The sequence below is a fragment of the Cervus canadensis genome, chromosome 28 (genome assembly GCF_019320065.1).
Source record: "Cervus canadensis isolate Bull #8, Minnesota chromosome 28, ASM1932006v1, whole genome shotgun sequence".
NCBI lineage: Eukaryota > Metazoa > Chordata > Mammalia > Artiodactyla > Cervidae > Cervus > Cervus canadensis.
Genome location: NC_057413.1, coordinates 49,823,917 through 49,847,164, shown reverse-complemented (window position 1 = coordinate 49,847,164; position 23,248 = coordinate 49,823,917). Strand labels below are relative to the sequence as shown.

General features: G+C 37.9%; 2 protein-coding genes across 4 annotated transcripts in view; one reads left to right on the top strand and one right to left on the bottom strand.

Annotated features, from left to right (window-relative positions):
* RUNX2 (RUNX family transcription factor 2) overlaps positions 1–23,248 on the bottom strand; it is a 232,936-nt gene that overhangs the window by 174,795 nt on the left and 34,893 nt on the right. The window lies entirely within an intron of this gene.
* SUPT3H (SPT3 homolog, SAGA and STAGA complex component) overlaps positions 13,082–23,248 on the top strand; it is a 347,771-nt gene continuing 337,604 nt past the window's right edge. For both annotated transcript variants that reach the window (XM_043449964.1, XM_043449966.1), the window contains exon 1: positions 13,082–13,299. The gene's annotated coding sequence lies outside the window, so the exon portion shown is untranslated. The remainder of the gene's footprint in view (positions 13,300–23,248) is intronic.

Genomic DNA, 23,248 nt, shown 5'->3' with positions numbered 1-23,248 from the left:
GTTAGTTCTAAAAGGTCTTGTAGGTCTTCATAAAACCGTTCAACTTCAGCTTCTTCAGCGTTGCTGGTTGGGGCATAGGCTTGGAACTAACCCTAGGGAGTATCACATAGTGAGAACTCACACAAAGGAAACCACTGGAATACAAGACTGGCCACACCCAATCACCGGTAGCACCCTGTGCAGGATGCCTCATCTAAACAACAAACAAAACAAAAATACAAACCCAATCATAAGCAGACAGGATTACCCCCTCACTCAGCCTTGCAAATCAGAGGAAAAATAAACAAAAGCAAAACCAACTCAGCACAAATCTCACCCTATACAAAGCTTACACAAACCACTGGACTAACCTTAGGAGGGAAACCAGAAGGAAGAAAGAATTCAACCTTGAAGCCTGGAAAAGGAGATCTCAAACACAATAAGTTAAAAAAATGAAAAGGCAGAGAAATACTATGCAAATGAAGGAACAAACTAGAAACACAGAAGTCCAAATAAATGAACAGGAAACGGGCAAACTACCTGAAAAAGAATTCAGGATAATGATACTAAAGATGATCAAAAACCTTGAAAACAAAGGGAGAAAATGCAAGAATAAATTAACAAAGACCTAGAAGAATTACAGAATAAACATACACAGACAACACAATTACTGAAATTAAAAATACTCTAGAAGGAATCAATAGCAGAATATCTGAAGCAGAAGAACAAATCAGTGAGCTGGATGATAAAATAGTGGAAATAACTTCTGAAGAGCAGTATAAAGTAAAAAGAATGCAAAGAACTGAGGATGGTCTCAGAGACCTCTGGGACAATATCAAATGCTCCAACATTCAAATCATAGGGCCCCCAGAAGAAGAAGAGAAAAAGAAACGGTATGGGAAAATTTTTGAAGAGATTACAGTTGAAAATTTCCCCAACATGGAAAAGGAAATAGTCAATCAAGTCCAAGAGACACAAAGAGTCCCATACATGATAAACCCAAGGAGAAATATGCCAAGACACATACTAATCAAACTAACAAAGACTAAACACAAAGAAAGAATATTAAAGGCAGCAAGGAAAAAACAACAAATAACATACAAGGGAAACCCTATACTTTTAACAGGTGATCTTTCAGCAGAAACTCTGCAGGTCAGAAGGGAATGGCAGGATATATTCAAAGTACTGAAAGGGAAAAATCTACAACAAAGATTACTGTACCCAGCAAGGATCTCATTTAAAATTGATGGAGAAGTAAAAAGCTTTTCGGACAAGCAAAATTAAGAGAATTCAGTACCACCAAACAAGCTTTACAACAAATGTTAAAGGGACTTACATAGTCAAGAAATACAAGAGAAGAAAAAGATCTACAAAATGAACCCCAAACAATTAAGAAAATGGCAATAGGAACATATGTATCAATAGTCACTTTAAATGTAAACAGATTAAATGCTCCAACCAAAAGACACAGATTGGCTTGAATGGATAAAAAAAGAAGACCCATATATATGCTGTCTACAAGAAATCCACTTCAGACCTAAAGACACATATAGACTGAAAGTGAGAGGATGGAAAAATATATTCCATGCAAGGGGGAAGCAAAAGAAAGCTGGAGTAGCAATCCTCATATTAGACAAAGTAAACCTTAAAATAAAGAAGATTACAAGAGATAAGGAAGGACACTACATAATGATCAAGGGATCAATTCAAGAGGAAGACATAACAATTGCAAATATCTGTGTACCCAATACAGGAGCACCTCAAAACATAAGACAAACATTAACAGACATTAAAGGTGAAATTGACAGTAACACAATAATAGTGGGAGACTTTAACACCCCACTCACATCAATGGACAGATCATCAGAACAGAAAATTAATAAGGAAACACAAGTTTTAAATGATACATTAGATGAGATGGATCTCATTGATATCTTCAGGACATTCCATCCAAATGCAGAAGAATACACCTTCTTCTCAAGTGCACATGGAACATTCTCTAGGCTAGACCACATCTTGGGTCACAAATTAAATCTCAGTAAATTTAAGAAAATTGAATTTGTATCTCCAGCCACAATGCTATTAAACTAGATATCAATTACAAGGAAAAAAAAACTGTAAAAAACACAAACACATGGAGATTAAACAGTATGTCTCTAAATAACCAACAGGTTATTGAAGAAATCAAATGGGAAATCAAAACATTTCTAGGAACAAGTGACAATGAAAATACAACAACTCAGAACCTATGGGATGCAGCAAAAGCAGTTCTAAGAGGGAAGTTTATAGCAGTACAATCCTACCTCAAGAAACAAGAAAATCATCAAATAGACAACCTAACTTTACACCTAAAACAACTGGGAAAAGAAGAACAAAAACCCAAAATTAGAAGAAGGAAAGAAATCATAAAGATCTGAGCAGAAATAAATGAAAAAGAAATGAAAGAAACAATAGTAAAAATGAATAAAACTAAAAGCTGGTTCTTTGAGAAGACAAACAAAATTGACAAACTTTTAGCCAGACTCATCAAGAAAAAAAGAGAGAAGAATCAAATCAACAAAATTAGAAATGAAAAATGAGACGTTACAACAGACAATCCAGAAATACAAAGGAGTATAAGAGACTACTATGAACAACTATATGCCAATAAAGTGGATAACCTGGAAGAAATGGACAGATTCTTAGAAAAGTTCAATCTTCCAAGACTGAACCAGGAAGAAACAGAAATTTTGAACAACCCAATTACAAGCACTGAAATTGAAGCTATGATAAAAAAAAATCTCTCAAAAGCCCAGGACCAGATGGCTTCACAGAAGAATTCTATCAAGCATTCAGAGATGAGCTAATGCCTATCCTTCTAAAACTTTTTCAAAAAATTGCAGAGGAAAGAACACTTCCAAACTCATTCTATGAGGCCACCCTTACCCTGATACCAAACTCAGACAAAGACAACACAAAAAAAGAAAACTACAGGCCAATATCACTGATGAATATAGATGCAAAAATCCTCAAAAAAATTTTAGCAAACAGAATTCAGCAACACATCAAAAAGCTCATATACTGTGATCAAGTTGGGTTTATTCCAGGAATGCAAGGATTCTTCAATATATGCAAATCAATCAATGTGATACACCATATTTACAAATTGAAAGATAAAAACCATATGATAATCTCAATAGATGCAGAAAAAGCCTTTGACAAAATTCAGCACCCATTTATGATTAAAACTCTCCAAAAAATGGGCATAGAAGGAACCTCCCTCGATGTAGTAAAGGCCATATATGATAAGCCTACAGCAAACATTATTCTCAATGGTGAAACACTGAAAGCATTCCCCTTAAGATCAGGAACAAGACAAGGGTTTCCACATTCACCACTATTATTCAAAGTAGTTCTGAAAGTCCTGGCTACAGCAATCAGAGAAGAAAAACAAATAAAAGGAATCCAGATTGGAAAAGAAGAAGTAAAGTTCTCACTGTCTGCAGATGACATGATACTGTATATAGAAAACCCTAGAGATAGTATCAGAAAATTACTAGAGCTAATCAATAAATTTAGCAAAGTTGCAGGATACAAAATCAATATACAGAAATCACTTGCATTTCTATATACTAACAATGAAAAATCAGAAAGAGAAATTAAGGAATCAATCCCATTCGCCAAATCAACAAAAAGAATAAAATATTTTGGAATAAACTTACCTAAGGAGACAAAAGAACTGTACACAGAAAATTACAAGATACTACTGAAAGAAATCAAAGATGACATAAACAGACAGAGAGATATTCCATGTTCCTGGATAGTAAGAATCAATATTGTCAAAATGACTATCCTACCAAACGCAATCTATAGATTCAATGCGATCCCTATCACTTACCAATGGCATTTTCACAGAACTAGGACAAAAAATTTCACAATTCATATGGAAACACAAAAGACTCCAAATAGCCAAAGGAGTCTTGAGAAAGAAGAATGGTGCTCAAGGAATCAACCTTCCTGACTTCAGATTATACTACAAAGCTACAGTCATCAAGATAGCACTGGCACAAACACAGAAATATAGACCAATGGAACAAGATAAAAAGCCCAGAAATAAACCCACTCTTATGGGTACCTTATTTTTGACAAAGGAGTCAAGAGTATTCAAAGGGGCAAAGACAGTCTCTTCAATAAATGGTGCTGGGAAAACTGGACAGCTTCATGTAAAAGAATGAAATTAGAATACTTCCTAACACCATACACAAAGATAAACTCAAAATGTATTAAAGACCTAAATGTAAGACCAGAAACTATAAAACTCTTAGAGGAAAACATAGGCAGAACACCCGATGACATTAATCAAAGCAAGATCCCCTCTGCCCCACCTCCTAGAGTAAGGAAAATAAAAACAAAAGTAAACAAGTGGGACCTGATTAAACTTAAAGCCTTTGCACAGCAAAGGAAACTATAAGCAAGGTGAAAAGACAGTTCCCAGAATGGGAGAAAATAACAGCAAATGAAACAACTGACAGAGGATTAATTTCCTGAATATACAAGCAGCTCATAAAACGCAATATCAGAAAAACAAACAACCCAATCAAAAAGTGGGGAAAGCCCTAAATTGACATTCCCCCAAAAACGATGTACAGATGGCTACCAAATACATGAAAAGATGCTCAACATCGCTCATTATTAGAGAAATGCAAATCAAAACTACAATGAGATAGCACCTCACACTGGTCAGAATGGCCATCATCAAAAAGTCTACAAACAATAAATGCTGGAGAGGGTGTGGAGAAAAGGGAATGCTCTTGCACTGTTGGTGGCAATGTAAATTGATACAGCCACAATGGAAGACAGTATGGAGATTCCTTAAAAAACTAGGAATAAAACCCCACATGACCCAGCAATCCCACTCCTATGCATATACCCTGAGGAAACCAAAACTGAAAAAGACACATGCATCCAGTTATTCACTGCAGCACTATTTTATAAGAGCTAAAACATGGAAGCAACCTAGATATCCATTGGCAGATGAATGGATAAGGAAGTTGTACTTCATATACACAATGGAATATTACTCAGCCATAAAAAGGAACACATCTGAGTCAGTTCTAAGGAGATGGATGAACCTAGAACCTATTATACAGAGTGATGTAAGTCAGAAAGAGAAAGATAAATATCATATTCTAACACATATATAGGGAATCTAGAAAAATGGTACTGAAGAATTTATTTACAGGGCAGCAATGGAGAAACAGACGTGGAGAATAGACTTATGGACATGAGGAGAGGGGAGGAGAGGGTGAGATGTATGGAAAGAGTAACATGGAAACTGACATCACCATATGAAAAATAGATAGCCAATGGGAATTTGCTGTATGGCTCAGGAAACAGGGGCTCTGTATCAACCTAGAGGAGTGAGAAGGGGAGGGAGATGGGAGGGAGGTTCAAAGGGGAGGGGGTATATGTATACCTATATGTCTGATTCATGTTGAGGTTTGACAGAAAAGAACAAAATTCTGTAAAGCAATTATCCTTCAATAAAAATATAAATTAAAAAAAACTTCCTGTTTAGAATTTATGGTTGCTGGGGGGAAGGGGCCGTTAATGGAGTTTGGGATGGACATGTAGACACTGCTATCTTTAAAATGTATAACAAATACCTATTGTATAGCACATGGAACTCTGCTGAATGTGGCAACCTGGATGGGAGGGGAGTTTGGGAGAGAATGGATACATGTATATGCATGGCTAAATCCCTTAGCTGTTCACCTGAAACTATCACAACATTGTTAATCGGCTATGCTGCTGCTGCTGCTACGTCACGTCAGTTGTGTCTGACTCTGTGCGACCCCATGGACAGCAGCCCACCAGGCTCCCCCGTCCCTGGGGTTCTCCAGGCAAGAACACTGGAGTGGGTTGCCATTTCCTTCTCCAGTGCGTGAAAGTGAAAAGTAAAAGTGAAGTCGCTCAGTTGTGTCCAACTCTTCGAGACCCCATGGGCTGCAGCCCACCAGGCTCCTTCGTCCATGGGATTTTCCAGGCAAGGGTACTGGAGTGCCCCAGTACAAAATAAAAAGTTCAAAAAAAAAAAAAGAAAGAAAGAAAAACACCTTCCTGTTTAGAGGAGAGTGTGGGGGAGAATGGATACATGTATATGTATGGCTGAGTCCCCTTGTTGTGCACCTGGAACTATCACAACATTGGTAATTGACTATACTCCATATAAAATTAAAAAAAAAAACACACACACACACTTTCCCATTGCTTCCAGGTTCTACTATCATCTTTGTCTTAGATATTTTTGCCATTGTCCCTCCTCTACATCAGGTGCTCAACTTCCAAAGTTTGTGAGCAAACTCAAGGACTTGAACTTAAAAAAATCTATTCTGTGACCTTGAATATTTCTCTAGATACTCTCTTGCTTCTTCACTGTCCAAGCTTTTGGAAACAATAACACAGTTGAATTCTCAACTTCCTTATCTACTCTTCCTTTTTCAAGTCACCACAATCAAATTTCTAATCCCATCAGAGACTTCCCATATATACTACTAGGGGCTTCCCAGGTGGCGCTAGTGGTAAAGAATCTGCCTGCCAATGTAGGAGACCCAGGAGACTAAGGATTTGATCCTTGGGTCAGGAAGATCCCTTGGAAGAGGAAATGGCAACCTGCTCCTGTAGTCTTGCCTAGAGCTACTGAGCCTGGAGGGTTACAGTCCATGGGGTTGCAAAGAGTCGGACATGACTGAGCACCAGCACAAATTATGAATCCTACCACTGTATTGGTATTGCTTTGTCAAACATCGTTTTGAAAGGGCTAAATCCAACTGACTCATTTTAGTACCGTTCATCTCTCTTTGAAACTCCCAGCTCTCCTGGTTTCCATGACAACACTGCTTCCTTAGTGTACTTTAGGAGTTCTTCCTCTCCCTGTCCTACTGAATGTGAGTGTCTAGAATCCAGTCTTTGTTCTATGTGTACTCTTTTGGGCATTTCATTTTCTCTCTTGGCTTCAGTTGTGTCCACAGATCCTTTAGGAGAACGTTTTCAGGCCAAAGCTGGGGACAGGACTAAATTCCACATCTAAGTGACATGTGTGGAATGCTACATAATGTGTGCTACTGTTTCCCAATCGGCATCTACCCTCCTGAACTTCAGACTTTATTCTGGCTTCTATCTCCACCATTCTGTCTGAAGTGTCCAGTTGGCTACTGCTTTATAGCTACCTGCAATTTCGTATGGTCACCTTAAACTTAACGTGACTAATTTGCCTCTCGGTAACTTGAGAAAACTTGGAATCATCCTATTTCTCGTAGCTTACCTCCATTCTGATATCTTACCAGTTAGTTATATATTGGTCCTCTATATTCTACTTCCTTAGTATTTCTTCCATCTGTCATGTTCTATCATTTCCTAGTCCACTGACGTAGCTCTAGCCCATATCATCTCTTTCTTGAATTAACTTCTTCCAATTTTTCACCCTTCCAGTATTTCTTGCACATCACTGCCAACCTCCTAACAGGCAAATTTAATAATGTCATTAAAATACATATTTCCAAGTTTCTTCATTTTTTATCAGATAGAGTCCAAATTCCATAAAACAACGCCCAAGACTTTCTCTGATTTGTCCCCTCCCAAGTTTCTGGCTCCCATTTATACACACCGTGATCCCAGTGTGTTGGACAGCTTGCAATTCCCTCTAACACATTGGCTTTGCTTATGTTACTCCCTTTCCCTAATTTACCCTTTTTCATTTTGTTCAACTATTATTCACTTTTCAAGACTTGTTTTTTTGAGTCATCCCTCTTCTTAACAGTAATAATAGTAGTAATGAAAAACAAGACTTATTAAGTGCTTATTATGTGCCAGACACCTTATGTATATTTTCAGGCAATCATCACAATAAAACTCTGAAGTTTATATCATTCTCGATACAAATTACTATACTAATAAGTGGCATGTGTGTGCTCAGTTGCTTTAACCATGCCCGACTCTTTGTGACCGTATGGACTGTAGCCCGTCAGACTCCTCTGTCCATGGGATTCTCCAGACATGAATACTGAAGTGGGTTGCCATGCCCTCCTCCAAGCGATCTTCCCAACCCAGGGACTGAACCCAGTTCTCCCACAGGCAGATTCTTTACAGCTGAGCCACTGGGAAAGTTTAGTGTTAGGATTAGGGTGGCATAGAAGCCCATATTTTTGGGGTTAATGAGTTTGTTTTAAGTATACTCTGGAAAGAGAATATAGCTTCTGCTGCGTCCATGAAAGACTAAAACTAAAAGTAAGGTAACTTGGTTAAATTTTTTGATATAAACCCCTGGTCACTGGGCTTCCCTGGCAGCTCAGATGGTAGACTCTCCCTGCAATGCAGGAGACCTGGGTTCTATCCCTGGGTCAGGAAGAGCCCCTGTAGAAGGAAATGGCCACACACTCCAGTATTCTTCCTTGGAGAATTCCATGGACAGAGGTGCCTGGTGGGCTAGTGTCCACAGGGTTGCAGAAAGTCAGACACAGCTGAGCAGCTAACACTTTCACTTTTCACTCTTGGTCACTAGCAATTGATCTGAGCATTCTTTAGTCAATACAGGTTTGCATCCAGCTTCAGAGTGTGAACTAGGAACAGCAGGTTGCATTAGCTATACTGTGGTTTATTTCACTCATTGTACAGATTAATTTTCTGCTCACTTTCCACATTTCATAGAAAAATAAATGTATATGCTTAATAGAAAATGGAGACAGCTACTCAATTCCCTGAATTAGATCCAGTTTAACATCTAAATATCTCAATGAAAATAACTTGTGGAACTGAATGTTTCTGTATATTGGTCTCAACTGAATTCTCCACTTTATTTTCAGGTATTGATAGACCCCCTCTCCTCAGCCCCTGAAAAACAATTATTGTTTTCTTTTATTTTGGCCATACCATGTGCTTGCAGGATCTTGGTTCTCTGGACCAGGGATCGAACCTGTGACCCCTGTAGTGGAAGCACAGAGTCCTAACCACTGGACTGCCAGGGAATTCTTCCTCACATCTTCTTAAAGCAAAAATAAAATATTCCTTGACATATATTAGACAGGTCTAGATGGGCTTCTATTATGTGAGCAGGACTAGAAATTCAATTATTATTAAAAGAGGTACAAACTTTCCTTCACTTTCATAAGAACTTAGGATAGCAAGAAATGCTAAAGATAATACAAACTCTGTACTTCATTACTTATTTATGCCTAAAATTGGATTCTTGATCTCGTACATACACTCAAGATACTCTCTCCCCAGTCCTTTCCATCTCAGTTAACGGCAAAGTCATTTTTCCAGTGTCTCAGAACACTTCAGAGTCATTCATTGGTTCCTCTATGACCTCACATTATGTTATTATTCTTTCTGGGTCACTCTTCTTCAGTTAAAGTGGCCTTCTGGACATTCCTGCAACTTACCAACCCTGTTCCCACTTCAGGGCCTTCGCGTGCATTGTTCTCATGGTCTGGAATCCTCTTTCTTTAAACATCTACAGGTACTGCCTTCACTTTCTTCAAGTCATTATTCAAATAACACTTCCCCAGTGAGCCCTACCCTGCTAGTCCAATATAAAAATCACAATTCTCTTACTCCTTCTGTGCTTTATCTCATTCCATAATCTCTTCTCTGTTGTATAATTTTCCACCTCTAACACTAATGGCCTTTTAATATACTATATAATTTGAGTATTCATTTCACTTACTGTCCAACTCCTTCTAGAATGTGAGTTTGATGATGGCACAGTTTTGTTTTATCCACTGCTATATCTGTTGCTCCTAGAATAGTGCCAGACACACTATAGGCCCATCATAAATAATTGCTGAATAAATGAGCACCTATTACTAACTCTCAACAAATATACTCTATTTTCAAAGGTAGAAATGTAAAAGTTGTTTGTTTCCAATACAAGAGGTATTATATATTAGATTCTATGGGAATGGAGCAACTTAAGTTTCCATAAGTCTAGAGAGGTCAGGGGCCCGATGAAACCCTGATATTCTCTGATTCTCTTCCCATTGGAGTCTTGAAAACATGATCATTTTCTAGCAGCCAAGCACTAATTTTAAAAGATCCTGGAATGTTAAACCTGCAGTGAGTTTCCTAAGAGGATGGATCATAATTAGAGTTCTACAAGCTGCTTTTAGTATTTCTTCTCTCATCACTTTGCTGCTCTTCCTACTTTGAAATATATGAATATAATTGGAAGGTTTGAGAAGCCAATTTGATTACACTATGAATAATTATGTGCTGTACCTCCTTCAGTGTATCAATATATTTGATTAATATATACCTTTCCCTGTTGGTCTTTTAAAATGCACATAGTTGAACATCCAAGTTGGCCTAAAGCAAGAGTCTGACAAAGTTAGTTAATTTTTGGAAGCATAAATATGAAAGCTAAAATTATTCTGCACACCTTTAAGATCCATCTTTTGGTCATTTCTATTTAAAAGAAGCACAGAATTTTAGGGCTACAAGATTGTATTTTACTTGGCTTGATTGCCTTATTTTACACTTATGAAAACTGATCCCCCAAGATACAAAATGACTTTCCCAGGTACCATGGAACTCAATAACTGTTTTGGTCGGAACTTCTTCTAAGATTAAAACAAGGTAACTCCGAGATTGCCACTGAAAACCTGTTCTTGGTATAAGGAAATTAATTGACTATAGCAACAATTACAATGTGGAATTCTAAACAATATGCAGTCTTACCCAGTTTATTTCCATGGTGACTACATAAACACTAGAAAAGCAAATTAAGCAAAGGATAAAATAATTGATAAAATGATAAAGAAAAAGGCTCCACAAGCATCCTAATAAATAATTAAGAGTCATGGGTCACAAAAGAGTTAAGAATTTGCAGGTCACCTAAAGTGAACTATTTTACGGCATTCACAGGAGGAGAAGAAGTCACTTTCTCACAGAGATGGTTCCATAGTATGCATGGCCTCTGCTATTATTTGGAGGATTAGGGCTTCTTTTCTTACCAAACTAATCTAGCCATCTTTTAAGGTGCCAAGAGGTATTTCTGCTTAGATATATACCTTTTCTGTTTGCATTAGTGAGTCTATATTAAGGTTAATATGCCAGAGGAATGTAAAAATCTATGGTAGCAATGCTCTTTTTTCCTTTAATGGCTTTGTTCAACGGATGAGGACTTTTTTGTGGTGTGATGAATTCAGTTTGGCCTCCTGGTGTGTTTTCTCCACGTGTTTGGAAATCACGTATTTTTCTGAAAGCTGGTAGTCATCAACATCTTATTATTGGCACTGATGTCATTGTTTTAGCTTTGTTATAATGAAGATACTTTAGTAGTATTGATAACTGAGGATCTTTGATATTAATTGAATGGAAAGTATTTTTGACCCTTTGTGGACAGGAATGCTCTCAAACTACAAACAAAATTATAGCTAAATCGAATTTTTAAAATAGATTTTAACAGATTCCAGGAGGTAGGAACATTAAGATAATTCATGTGACTTCAAAGGTAAGATCTTTGTGAATAGCACGTCACTACTTCCTAAGAGTGAAATTTTGAGCTCCCTCTACCAGAACCTTGGTTAACTGTTTCTTTTCTCCATGACACCTTTCTTATTGTGTGTGATTATATGTAGGCCAGATTCCAGTGGCTTGAGAGTAAAGTCTGGATACTGTTCTGAAAACTAGATTAAATCTGGTCCCCATGTGATGCAGGTAAAACTCCCATGAAAATATCAGTATGGCAACACTGATTGAAGATAATTTTAATTGAAATTATCTCCTTTGGGTTGTATTTCTGTAGATCTAATATTAGTATTTCTCTTAATTTTCTATTTTCTTGCTAATGTACTTGAAAGGGTTTTCCAACAATTTTATAAACCAGTCTTCCTTTTTAAGAAATTATGACAGTTTTCTCTGTTACTTTCCCTTAAAGTCTACACTTTGTCCACCAATGAACTGAGCCTTGATTTACACATTACGGTGAGTTTTACATCTTAAACATATTTATTCTTTTGAAACTTTAATTATTTGGCAAGTATTTAAGTGTTGGGGAGGTTGAAGAGACCTAAACACGAAATTAACAGAGGACTCAACTACAATCCACAGAGGAAATAATCAAATAAGTTGCTATTTTAAACAATGTAAGCAAATAGGAGGAAGGAAGGGATTATTTCAGAACACAAATATTCACCTGCAAGAAAATAACCGAAGTAGTAACGCTTAAAAAACTGGGAGGGTAGTAGTTAAATCTGAAAAATAAGGAAAGCAACTCAAGTTACTCTTATGACTGTATTATTTAAAGAAGTATATCTGTATCAATCCTGAGAGGACAGGATGCACAGCTCAAAAGTGGGAGTCAAGATTCAAAAATGAGAAGCAGGCTAAAATTCTAAGGAAAAATAAATATAGGATCATGCATCAAGAAGCCTTGAAATAGCAAAAAGGTTTCAATCAAAACGTAGTCGTTAAACGTTAAAATGAGGAGGGGGGAAAAAGTTGCTGCGGGTTATCATCTTCCACTGCCTGTAGGGGAAGGATGGAGTGGGGATACGCGGGAGCCGGCGCAAGACCGGATGTTTCACTGTCCCATAAAGGGTCCCCTGTCCTCACATCGGCATCGCGAGCGGTCCTCTGGGGAAGCAAGCCTTTCTGATCTTTCCATTTCCCTGCACCATCCTAAAAGCACAGTCCTGCTGGGACCCCCGTTCATCCCAATTCTGAAGGAAACCGTTAGAGAGGCCAATCTCTGCCCTGAAGTTGAAAACAAACTTCCTCCGTCCCTCGAAAACTCCAGCCCTCTCAGCTCATTCTTAAGGAGTCCAAGCTTGGCGCTGAACACCCTCCAGTTCTCAGTTCATCCCCACCCCTCTCCCAGCAGCCCTCGTCCTAAAAAGGCCGCCGCGTGGCTCGGGGTCGCCCGCCCGCCGGCCAGGCGATCAAAGCACCACGGCCTTCGGAAAAGTGGCAGCAGGCGCGCGCCGCGAAGCCCCGCCCCCAGGGAGTGTGGCGGAAGTGGCTGGCTGGGAAAAGGAGACCGCGCGCCACCTGGCCGAGCGCGCATGCGCCAGCGCCCGCGCCGAGAGTGGTGGGGGCGATCGTAACCCTCCCTCCTCCACCTCCGCCACCCCCGCCCCACAGTGAGAACCGGGCTCACGCCATCTTACCCCCCCCCAACCACGTCCCCTCTGAACCACCCTTTCCCTTTCGACACTTTCAGCCCCCCACCCCGCCCTTTTCCAAGCGTGTCCCGGGCCGCCGCCGCAGAAACCGCACCATCTCTAACCCCACATTCTCCACGCGGGACGCGCAGCCGTGTCTACAAGTGTTCTTAGAGCAGAGGTTGTAGGGGGCATCGGGGGCGGGACGGGGGAGGACGGCGTGAGGGCTGGGGTCGCGAGGGGCGCCGAGCCCACAAGTCTGGGCCCCGCCCCGGCCCCTGTCCCCGGGGGGGCGGCCGCGGGGGGCCCCGGGCGTTCGCGCCGGAGGCCGAGGGGAGAGCCGAAGCAGCGTCTCCAGAGCCGCCGGCCCCGCGAGGCGCCCGGGTTCCCCCGCGGAGTGTGGAGTTGGCCTTGACTCCTCCCCGTTGGCGGGTGGGCGTGGGGCCAGGGGAGTTGGGCGGGCGAGTGAGAGCGGGTACCGCTGGGTGTGTTAAGAAGCACCTTCCGCCTGTCATCTAGGCCGTGCTTAGGGGGAAAGAATTCTTAAAGAAGGAAATTGTTGCTTTATGGGCTAGGTGGAAGAAGAGTTAGGTAGTGTTAGAAGAAGTATAGCATCCTGGAAAAGGAAAAGATTGACTCCCTCCTCTCTGGGGTGAGCCCACATCTGTGATCCCTGGGGAAATTATTTAGCGTGTTTTTGGCTGGGTGTTTTGGTCTGTCAAATGGGGGTAGTAGTAGCTTAGCTCAGAAATGTGAGGATTAGATGAGATAATACAGGTTAAGTGCTTATTGCAAGCTCCAAGCACTGATCAGTTGTCTGTTAATTACCTGTCATTTTTATCTCCCTGTTTTAAGGAATTCAGAATGACTGTGACCTGGCTTTCTAAGTGAAAAAAATGAAACTGGCCTCGATTTATAGGGGGCAGTGGAATGTAATATGTGACACTCAGAGGCCTTCCTGAAAATGTGTTATTTATGTACACGTGGATAAATGAGCTTAACTCCATGAGGTTATAAGACTTTAAGCTACCAATATTTCCTTGTAAAGAAATGATGATGGATTTATCTGGGAGAAGAGGATCTAGAGTCTTAGTGTATGTGAGGGATAGAACTTTGGAAATAGAATTAAATTCGTCTATGAAGATTAACTTGAAGACCAAATTGAGTACGGAACTCGTGGAATTTCTGGTGGATGTTTAAGAGAGGATGGATTTGACTGATATGAATAAATTTCCTGATAGTTACTATTTTGCAAAAATAAAGTGCACTTTACTGTGCTATTACACGTTTCTTGTCTCTGGGAACATTTAAGAAAAGATCTAGAGCAGCCCTGTCCAGTGGAACTTGCTGTCGTTAGGGAAATATTCTGTGATCTCTGCTGTCCTAATACGGTACCCACTAGACACAAGTCGCTCTTAAGCACTTGAAGTATGGCTAGTGCACTTAGAAATTTAATTTTTAATTTTATTTAAATTAATTGATGTCGGGAAGATCCCCTTGAGAAGGAAATAGCAACCCACTGCAGTAATCTTCTCTGGAAAATCCCATGGATGGAGGAGTCTGGAAGGCTGCAGTCCATGAGGTTGCAAAAGAATCCAACAGGACCTAGCGACTAGGCAAACAAAATTAATTGAAATATAAATAGCGGCTTGTGGCTAGTGGCTGCCTTGTTGGACAGCATAGGTCTAGAATCTAGGCCTTGAGACCTTTTCCAATTCTTGATTTGGTTGAATTTTAAGTCAGAGAAGCCAGTTCTTAGAACATTTGATGCCTTAGGGAATCATAATTATATTCAAATAATACCTTTCATTCAAATACTGTAGTTCAAAGCTTGGGTCTGTTAATACTTATTTACAGCTTGCAAATTAAAGCAAAGCATTCTTTTGACTCCTAGGTTGTACAGCTAATGCCAGATTCATCTGGAGAGTCATCATAATACGAAGTGGAGTTTCCTTTAACCATTACTGTACTGTATTGTGACTGGGTGTCCACTATCTTTTATCACTTTGGTTAGTTTTCAGTGAAAACCTTTCAACTCTTCTATTCCTAAAGTTTTTTCAGTTTGAAAAATGGTGTTTTTTGTTAACTTTTTGTATAAGAAATAATTTGATAAATTATAATAGTAAACTTTGAGCATTGGGCCATTGCAGTAGTTTTGTGGTTATTGGTATTCAAAACTCTTGAAGAGATAAGTCTGAAATTTAGCAGTATTTTGCAAGGATGCTTTCTTTGAAATAGAGTTGTTGTTTTTTTTTTTTTAAAAAGCAAATGTTTATAAAGTAAACTTTTGAAGAAAACCCTAAAAAAAAAACCCCACTTTATTTATAGATAACACACCCTTAACTCTGGCCTGGTGTCTGTAGAGTGGTACCCTTGGTCTCAAGGCTGATGATAATCCTTGGATCTGGAACAAAAACTTGAAGCTCATAAATAAAGCATATACAGAGAATACCCCATAGCATACAAATCAAATGGATTGCTCTTATGTAGGGTGACTTTATACCCTGCTCTTTTGGAGACAGTCATGGTTTAGAGCCTGTTTGTCTCAGCATAATTATTAATAGGGATCCTTTCATTTTAAAAAATGTTCCAGTTGGGTCCACATAATAATATGGTCACTCTCCTTTTAAGCTTGTTGAAATTTGGAGTATATAATTTTAGGAGGAGTAAATAAATGTACTGTGGTCTCAGAAATGTACTCACTTTAAAGTAGTGACAGATATTGCTTATGTGCATAAATAACACATGAGCTGTCTGGAATAAGGCCAGCAAGTGACCTGTGCGCCTAAGCCACTGATAATTAAAAATTTCTACTTTTCTTAGTATAATTGGATAGCAACCTTGGGTACTTTGATTGTTGGTTTTCTCTAAAAAAATATTTTGTTGTAGAGTCTGCAAAGAAAGTTGGACCATGCCAGTCAAATCAGAACGTTGAGTCTTCTTGTTGAAAATAATACCTGTTTTACTTTATGGTGAAATTGAGCAATGAAATTAGTTAGAAATCGGCTTACCATGTTAAAGACCGGTTTCACTTAAATAGTAAAGAATAACGATTCAATCTAATGCATTATTGTGTTAATTGAATTTATACTGTAGTGGATTAAAATACTTTATTGAGAGTCAAACACATTTGGTTTGATTCCTCACTGCTGAGGGTTAAATGCAGTAACCCAGGTGATGTGTTGGGTGCAGTGCTGGGTGCAGCAAAGTATTAGCTGCCCTAGCTTTAAATTTATCGAGTAATGGATCTGGAGATGCATGGTGGATAAGTACATTTTGGATTAGTTTTAACTAATTCCAAAATCCAAGTGTACACATTATCTGCCCTGTGATTTCAGTTGAGGTGTTTAACTTTTCTGAGTCTTAATTTCCTCATCAGTAAAATAGGGTTAGTACCTAACCTTAACCTACCTCCTCAGGATTACTGGAGGCTTCAGATGAGAACTTCTTAAATTGTTGTCTTGTTTTTCAGATGTTAATTTAACTGGTTTAGTCTCAACTGGTCTACCTCCTACCTCCAGTAAAAACTGACCTTAAATCTGCAAAAACTGTTTGCATGTATTTTGATTTGTGAATCAGCACATACGTAAGATCATTCTCTTTTACAAATAATACCGTAAGTCCCAGCAATGGTGCTTAATTGATCTGTTTCCAGTATATTCCCTGCACAAAACAACTCCATACTAACTGCTACGGGAAAAACCATTTTCATGGGCACTTGATGTTTTCCAAACTAATGCTCTATCTTATTTATCCAGAGATGTCATTCCCACTTAATAGGTGGTACTGATGAGTCTTTACATTCTGGAATAGATATGTAAGATTCGTTGTTTACACTACTGCCTCTAATAATGCCTGACTAATAGTGGATATTGAAGTTTAAGTTTATGAATATGAAAATAACATTCTGTCTGGCATATAGTATGTATTAGTTGCTGAAAAACTGTCGTGTTCCTTGAATTTTCACAGGGCAGTAAATACGTGAACTTTAAAAATTATAAAATATATAAATATACATTACTTAAAAATCTTAAAGTATACTTTTGCTATTTCAAATGCTATAGAGGTTTTTTGACTGAATCCTTTATATTTCACTTTTTTTTCATATTAATTTGTTTCTGAATCTTTCAAAGACTACTCCTAAGCATAGTATTCTTTCTCTGAGGATATACATGTTTAATAGTAGTACTTTGGGATATGTTTTCAAGAAACTGTACTTTTGCTTGGGTTCATCATCATCGTCATCATCGTGATGAACTGAGTATTTCTAGGTACCAGGCACTGTCTTCAGTGCTTTGTGGATGTTACTTGATGTCACCTATGAGAGGAGTATTTTTAATCTCCTTTTTAAAGTTGAGGGAACTGAGGCAGGGAGGTGATGTGACTTGCCCAAGGTCACCTGGTAAGTGTTAGAGCCTGTATTTGAACTCCAGAGCCCAGCTCTTTACCTGCTAAACCGTGAGTCGGCATAGACAGATACTTCACGACAAAGTTCACTATGACAAACACATTGTGGAGGACTTGTGAGTTAATTATAACCAACTTTTATTTGTGTGTTCCTTGTGGGATAGTAGAAAGAACTCTGGACCAGAAGTCAGGGGACCTCAGTTTTAATCCCAGCTGTATCGCTAAATAGTGATGTGTCCTTGGGCAGTTCAAGAAACCCCTCTGGACTTCAGTATCCTCACCTGAAAAATGAGGGATTTGGATGAAATTAGTGATTTTCAAACTGTAGTTCTGAACTTCAGATGTCTTTGGTCCCCCCTCCCGACAGTCCATGGCATTGCCAAGAGTCGGACTCGAATGAACGACTAATACTTTCACTTTTTTTTTTTCACCCGCCAGCGTGCATAGTTATACTTTGCCCATTATGGTTGTTTGTCTGTTTGCCTAAGATTTTCTTTTAAGCAAAGAATTCCTGAACTTAATTTTTGAAGTTATCAGTCTCTAAGAAAACTTAATGACAAGTCCCCTGGTACTACTACTCAGTAATTCATATTTTAGTGTGTTAAAACTAAGGCACTAAGGTAGAAGGGTGAATTTTTGTATGTATGTAGGTGGACTGGATATTTTGGGTTATCTAAGATCAGAGCGTTTTTTTGTATGTTAGATTTGTGACCTTCACCCAGTGTTTTTACTCTTAGCTTCTTTGTTAGTTGGGGGGAAGTACATGCCTAATAGGATGGTTTTGAGCAAATGTGAGCTAATGCAGATGAAAGAGCCTTTATAAATTTTGAAATGCTCATGCAAACTCATCTCTTTTTCACATGCCTCCAGAAAATGTCCCCCTCCTTTTTCTGTTTAGTCATATTAAGTGTGTTTTTAACCACATGATATTTTATTGAATTGTTTGTACTTAATATGGACTTCTCTTAAGATTTAATATTTTTAAAATGTGAATCTGGACTGGAAGAGAATCTTGATGTTTAAGAGATCTCCTTTTTTGACATCCTTGTCAAATATACTTACTTCTTACTATTAGAAGTATAATTGATTCCAAATTTTTGCACATATCTGTAAAGTTAACCATTGTCACTCACTTGTATATTATTTTATGTAGAAACAAGTGTTTTCAATATTGGAAAAATGAGCTTGCCATTTTGTCAGGGTTTGGATATCATGTATTTTAGGATGATCTGACAGGCAGATTGGCTGTGCACTGTAAGAAACATTTTTGCAAAGAATAAAAATTTTTTTTGAAACTCTAAGAGTTAATGCTTAAGAAACTCAGTATTTCTTAAGGAGAGTACTGTATATGAAAACACATGGAAAAAAAAAGAAAGCACATGGGGTAGAAACCTACATTACTATGAAACTAAAGAAAAAATGTAATAATAGAATTTCACGTGTCTCTGACCAGTGTGTCACAACTTCTTGTCAGTAGGTTAAAAAAAGAAATTGCTCATGTAGCCAACTGAGATATGTAAGCTACTTTATAATCTATCTAGAGGGAATTTTCGTACTTTACAAGTGTTTTGATATTTTCAGTTCAAGTGTATTTTTTGAGTGCTCGTATGTTGTAGCCACTGTCTTCTTTACAACCCTCCTCTGAGATAAATTATTCTTGACATATCGAGAAACTAAACGAGAGATTAGTTGACTGTTATTACCAAGTTCTAGTATGTATTAACTTGAATTGGGGTGTATATAAATATATTGGAATTACTATTGTATTGTCCCCAACTAGACACAGAAGTTTTAAAATTTTGCACATTTTGATTTGTTTTTTATTTTTTATATTCTCAGTGATTGACTATTTGGTATTATTTTTCACAGCAGGAGGAAATTGAGATCATGATATAACTTGAGCTTTTTTTTTTTAAGCAATAAAGCTGAAATGTAGTGTGTAATAGTGTTGGTTTAACCATAATCTCTTCCTATCTTTGGAGTTCTATGAAAATGAAAATGTTCTGGTTATAACAGAACATTATTACTTTATATTATTTGGGATTATTACTTTATGTTATGTGGGATGCTCAGATTATGAATGGTTGAAATTGAGACTCTTAGATGCTCAGAATCAGTACAGAGGTCTGCTGAATTAATTTTTCTCAAGAGTGAAACAGTTAAAAAATTCTGCTATCTTTTAATAAATGGATAGACTGATGGATTTCACAATCCAGATTTTGACATTGTTTTGAGGGTGTTTTAACTAGTAATAAAGTTTTCAACTCTGAGGTATTTTAAACTAAAGATGTTTTGTGGCATTTCTTCTTTGGTCATTTAGTCACTAAAAATATGAGCTATAAATAGAAACCAAGTAACAGGTTCATTACATTTTTGCTTAATTCACATTTGTGATGTACAACTTTACTACATTAAAAATTTTTTTTTGTCATGATATTTTCTAAGGGGTATATCCTTAAATTCCATTATTTTTATTAAAAGATACCAGTTTTTCTACTCTGGAACAGAATTTTACAGATGTGATGTAATATTGGCTATTGGCTTAATGATCAGGTTTAAATATAAGTATTAATCAGTGATGAACTTATTCCTTGAGTTCACATTTAAACTGTGGCATGTTGAAATAATCTAGGTCTCCATCTGCACATCTGAATTCATTTTGTAAAATATGGCAAACAGCTGCATTTCAATTGAAAGCTAAAACAACTGTAGGACATTAACCCATTGAGAAGATTACAGTAGGTTTTCAGTTCCATGTTAACTATATTTATTAGAGAAAATTGACTTGAGTGCTTCTGCTTTTAACCGACATTTATTTTTTTTAATGTCTGAGAGATAGGAAATAAAGCATTGGAATGATAGGACTTTGATGTGTAAAAAAGTTAATGTCTAAAGAAGTTAATTATCCCCATCATCAAACAGAATGTGGGCACAGGAAATAATTTTAAAGATTCTAATGCACTATCAGCTCATCATGTCAAGAAAAATGTTATCCACCTGTTTGACTTAAGAATTAAATAACTTGACTGTAAAAGGATGATCATGGTTATAATAAATTGAATTGGGACCTTTTCCCTCTTACTAATAAATACTCTTGATATGAAACATTTGCAGTAGGGGCACAATCTAAGAAAGCTGGAGTTTTGCTATGAAGTTACTTTCTGAAATGTCTTCTCTTCAGAGAGTGTTAAAGCAAGGTGACTGGATTTGCAAAATGAAAAGGGGGGATTACTCTGGCAGTATCTCAGGAGAGTCCCACAGAATGGCATGCCTTCAGATCTGACATGAGTCAGCCTAAATCATAACTGCTTTTGGAGACTGGGGTTAACACGTAATCTTTAAGTTTAACATCTCCAGGATGTCGTATCTCTTGTCAATTTCTCTTGGGACAAGTGAAGTATTTTCTAAGTTCAATGGGGTAGCCAAGTTCCTTTTTTAATCACTGTGTCCTGATTCTGTAGGACTGTTCCTGGAAGTACTTGCTTTCCTGTCTTATTTTTCCCCAATCTTGGACTGATGATAGAATTTTTTTTTTTTTAAACTGAGTTCCAAATGGTGTTTCCTCTTTCCCTCTAATATTTGTAGAAAAAAAGTACTTACCCACCCCCCGCCCCCCCCAGCCCAAAAGTCTTCATGAACAAACAGGACAAATTTAGGCTTAAAAAGATCGATGGTCTTTCACAGCATTAGCTTCTTTATTTTAGAATTTTGGTTTTCAGGCTAAGTTTGAGTGAAACCTTTTTCTTTCTGTTTCACTGCTCTTACATTCTCTGTTGAATGATCTTTGCCTGGCCTTAGGCCCCTCAGATTAGACCGGGGCTTATGTTGGCAGAGAGTTAGTCCTGCTACAGAATGATATTGGGATGTTCCAGATCTAGCTACCCAGCTAGAATGCTGCTTGCCTTAGGTCTCTGTCATTTTGCCTTCTCAGAAGCTTTATATGTGGCCCATCTCAGACAGTAGTTTGTAGTAGTTAATTTTTTGAGCTTTCACTCATGAAAGTGAAAGTGAAGGTCGCTCAGTCACATCTGACTCTTTGTGACCCTATGGACTATACAGTCCATGGAATTCTGTAGGCCAGAATGGTGGAGCGGGTAGCCGTCCCCTTCTCTGCAGCATCTCGCCAGCCCAGGGATCGAACCCAGGTCTCCTGAATTACAGGCAGATTCTTTACCTTCTGAGTCACCAGGGAAGCCCGCTCTCTCACTCATGGGGCTCTGCCTTTCAGTGAGTGAGTGCTTAAGGTTTCCGGTATCAGTTTTAGTCTCTGTTGCCCACCAAAGTGGTCAGGTTAACGGATGTGTAAAGAATACATTTGACAGCAGTGTGGAGATTGAACTGAGATGCAAGAAAGAAGCTAGAAATAGAACTCAACAAGAAAGGGAGGAGGTAGAAACATAAAGTAGAATTTATTTGACTTCTTAGCAAATTTTAGGGTGCAGGAGAAGGAATCAAGGATGATGACTTGAGATTTTGAGCCAGGCAGACTAGTGTCTGATGCAGCACTGATGTCAGTGTGAAAGCAGAACTTATTTTATAAGGAAACTGATGAATATTTGTTGAATTATATTGAGGTCTTCTAGAGAAAAGTTTCAAGTTTCTTAACCTTTGTGATGGTGAAGTAAAGATAATCTAAATTTGTCATAAAAGTTCTTAGCACATCAAGAAAGGGAGAATTCTTGAGTTCTGTTTATAATAGTTAACATTGTATACTGACTGCTTAGAACTGTTCTGGATGCTTTGTTCATGTTAGTTCATTTAATCCTTACAACAACCCTGATAATTGTAATCCTTACAATTGTAAGGATTATTGTAATAGTGTAATTGTACAATTGTAATATTGTAATCCTTACAATTATCATTACCATTTTACAGATGAGGTAACTGAGGTATAAAGAAATTAAGGAACTTGCCCCAAGTGCTAGTAAAGTAGTGGAACTAGGCTTCTAACCTTTGCGGTCTGATTCTTGACTCCTCATTATTTTTGTTATATTTCTCAGTACTGCTTAATTTTATTATATATTTTATATTTGTTAATTCCTCTTTACCTCTGCAAACTGTTTTTTAAAGAAAGTCATAGTATTGAAAAATTTATATAAACATAAAGTAGTAACATTTGTTGAGCACTTCCTGTGTCCTTGAGATAAAAGCCAAGGCTTTTATCTACTTTTATTACCTAAATGTTTTTTTCACTAATTCTTATTTATGGGACTGCCACATACAGTAAATAAAATGGTGTATATTAGGATTGGCATCTAGTTTTCCCATTATGCATCAGTTTAATTTTATTGGGAAAAGAAATCACATTTTAAATTGGTGAATATTATTTAACCATAAGACTGTAACATATCACAATGCTAACTTCTGATCTACTGATTGGCTTTATTTCTGTTGTTCGTAGTTTTGGCTGTGGTTCAAATGGGAATTAGGTCATGTTTTGGTTTTGTAATTTTGTATCTTACAGCTGTGCAACTTTTTCTTTAAATGAAATGTTACCTGAAACCCCAATATATAAAATAGAAAAATCAGAGTTCTTGTGTTCAGGATGGCCAGGGGGAGCTCACTGAAACTGGGAGCTTACTGAAATATTGCCAGGGAATCTTAGGGCTCCCTGGAACACATTTTGAAAACCACTGAGCTCTATTAAAATACCTTAATGAGTATATTTCTCCCAATACTTACTGTAAAATATTTAATGAAAAGTTTATCGCACAAGCAATTTT